We start from the raw sequence: 3,609 nt of genomic DNA, 5'->3' as shown, positions 1-3,609 counted from the left end.
CTTAGCTGAGTGTGGTAAGTCCAATAAATCAGATTGTAGGTGCTGGAGTCTGTTGAGGCTCAGGATCTGGCTATCACATTGTCAGTCCAGAGATTCAAATCCCCTAAATATATCTTAAACCCCAACATTAACTGCACCTCCAGCACATTAGCATGAAAGTCTTATGAAGGGAGATCCCATCTGAGTCCAGATTCATCACACATAAACACCATTTCCAAAGAGGGGCCATCTGCCCTGGTAGTTAACCCCATCGGCCATGACCATAACTCCCATGGGTCTCTTTAGCCCTCAAAGGAACCAAGGCGTCTTCGGGACATGGAGCTGCCCTGGATGGTGCTTCAGAGGTAATCACCGGACATTGTAAATCCTCACAGGGCCTACATGATGGAATAGAGGAGAGTATGGGCCAAGATGTGAACCAATGTATATGAGGTGCAGAGGTGCCCAAAGATGTACTTACCAAATCCAATGGATGTGTCAGGATGATGGGAACGAGTGTTGTTGGGGGGGGGGGAGAGGGGGAGAGGGGGGGTGGGGGGGTGGGGTTGAATGGGACCTCACATATATATTTTTAATGTAATATTATTACAAAGTCAATAAAAAAAAAATTTAAAAAAAAAAAAAAATCATTGTCCAGGCCAAGGGAAATACCTTTCATTTTTATTACTTATATTTGAAATTCCAAGAAAAATAAAAACATCTTCTATGTATCTCAAAACTCCTTTTTTTCAGGCTTGATTAACATATTACTAAGTGTAAATAAATATTCTGTGTATTGACAAGAATTGATATTTTTCAATAATAGGACACAGGTATCCAAATGTGCTCAATAAATCAAACTCGTTATTCTTTTTTCAAATATTATTTATATTTCTTAGATATATGTTATCATTTGTTTGAAATATAAATATTGAAATTTTTCACTGTGATAACTGATTCTATATCTACTTGTTTCTCTTTATTGCTTTATTCATCGTATGCTTTCATATCTTTATTCATAGATAGCAATTACTATATATTTGTGATGGGTTGAGTGTTTTTATGGTTATGAATTTACCATTTGATTCTTAATGATGCATTTTATCCTTATCCTTATATTTTGTCTCATATAAATATATCTACCTCTGATTTATTTTGGTTATTATTTGCCTTGGGAATCTTTATGTCTAATTCCATAAGTTGACTTTCATATTTTCGATTTTTCCCCAAATGTCTTGTAAACATAAATATGGAATAGCATGATAGGCATTATGAAAATAAATTGAATTACCTAGTGAGAAACTCTTCCAAAACACTGGAAAAGAAAGAAATAATTTAACAAAATTGAACAACTTCTAACTGAACATATTATTTTAGGAGAAGAGTATTTACTGAATATGCTTAAAAACACAAACCCTCTCAACTTTAGAACATAGAATTTGCTTAATGCAAATAGAGTGAATTATAACTGGAAGGAGTTGAGGATCAGGCATGGTAGAATCACCCAAACCCAGGGGTTCATCTCCACAGTCAGACACTCTTTCCCTTGTAGTCTGAATGTATCCTCACTATTATCCAAGTTTCCTAATGAGTGCCATTTGCACCCTGTATTATGGAAAGAATATTGTCAAAGAATCCTTGAAGAAAAAGCATTCATATTAAAATCAAGAATATATATAAGTACTGTAAGTGCTAGAATTACTTAATAGCTTGTTGGAGTTTCTAGCCTATCAAATAATGCAGTAAAGTAACAAGAAAAAAGATGGAAAGAACAATGAGCCACAGTATTTCACTAAGGATAAGATGGTTCACATGGGAAGTCCAATAGTAAAGGTGATAAGTATATGTAACAGATAAGGCAGTACTCAAATAAATATATAACAGTCAATGGTTTTTCAATATTACATAAACAACTTACAGAAGCTTTTTGGTAAGAAATATATGACAGCAATAGCTTGTAAATTGCTGCATCTCCTGTGGATAAGATCATAAATCTCTCTCAAGGAATGTAAAAACATTGAAAACAATATTGCAAAGATACAAACTAATCTACAAAATTTCAATATAAGGTAACACAGGATAAATATTTTTGATGGTGCTATTATGAACTAAATAAGTTGCTTAAAATCATGGAGTTAATAATTAGAAAATAGAATGAAGCTAGGGAATAGGCAGGTTTTAACAATGTGCAGAATTGTTAAAAGGTTGCTTGTAAATCTTTGGAATGAATAGAAATGGGAAAAGCACACCATAGTGTTAGTAAGTAGTGCAGGGCTTTTATATGGATGAAAAGTAAAATCTAAGTACATGTATATTACTAGAAGGATAACTAAAAAAATGTAACATTGGGTTATATAACATAGTAAAACCTCATAAGAAATATGAATATGGGAGATAGTGCACATTTAAAACGATTTCTGCAAAATATAAATTCCAATAATCTAAATAAAAACAGAATAGCAGTTTGATACAGTATAGAAAGCATAGAAAGATTGAGAGGTGATGAGTTTTCCTATTTTTTCTTTTTATTATTATCAATATTACTGGAATAATGAAAATGCTCTCATAATTATTGAAGTGATAAATGCACAACTATATGATTAAACAAATGTACACTTTGAACAAATTTAGGCTTTAATAATATGTGTCAAAATTGATTTCTTAAAAAAGCTAACAGAGATAGTAGATAAGTTACCCGGGCCCAGCAGATGAGGGGAGGGGGAATTGTTTCTAATTGGGCAAGTAGTTTCTGTTAGAGATGATGAAAGGTTGGGGTAAGGGATGCGGCTGACGGTATCCCAACACTGTAAATGCCATTATTTCACTAAATTGTACCTTTGACAGTGCTTAAAATGGAAAAATTTGGAGGTTGTATGTATCTTAATAAAAATTATAAAAATTCAGGAAGCTATTTTAAAGGTCATGTTAATAAAACTTTAGAGGTTTCCTGGAAGCATGAGAAGTTCAGGAAATTAGGGAAAATATTTGAGAACACTAAAGGCAGAATTTGATTTAGCAAAAGCAATAACTGCAATTTTTAATTTGCCACAATATTTTTGAGAGTGTGGTAATGACTCAGGAAGATGTTGTATCTCTAGGAAATAATAGAAAATAGAGAAATGATGTGGGTTTAAGGGAATGTTTCATGCATAATCAAAGTGGTCATGAAAAACTAGAAAGGGGCAAATGAATGGGTTTATTTAGTGGAACAAGAAAATAATTTTGGAATATAAAATTGAGGTAATCTTCATACGAGAGGCAAACACTTTCCATATGTCAAAAATAAAACAAAATACTGGAATTAGCACAGTTATTAATATAATTACATATTGGAGTGGCATGGCCAAAACAGCAGACAGAATAGGAGAAAAGATGATTGGATTTTACTTTAACAGAAATTTAATATTGTTTTTAATTTAAATATGCCACAATGAAAACTATTTTTTTAAAAAGGAACAACAGGATAAAAAAGACATTTTATGAGGTCTGAGGGATTGAACCCAGGACCTTGTACATGGGAAACAGGTGCTCAATCATTGATCTAGATCCACAGCCCTAAAATGAATGTTTGCAACCACATACTTCATATTTTCAATAACTAAAACATTTGTAAAAAGTGAAAAGGTGTAT

The sequence above is a fragment of the Dasypus novemcinctus genome, chromosome 30 (assembly GCF_030445035.2).
Source record: "Dasypus novemcinctus isolate mDasNov1 chromosome 30, mDasNov1.1.hap2, whole genome shotgun sequence".
Classification (NCBI taxonomy): domain Eukaryota; kingdom Metazoa; phylum Chordata; class Mammalia; order Cingulata; family Dasypodidae; genus Dasypus; species Dasypus novemcinctus.
This window is presented reverse-complemented; position numbering follows the sequence as displayed.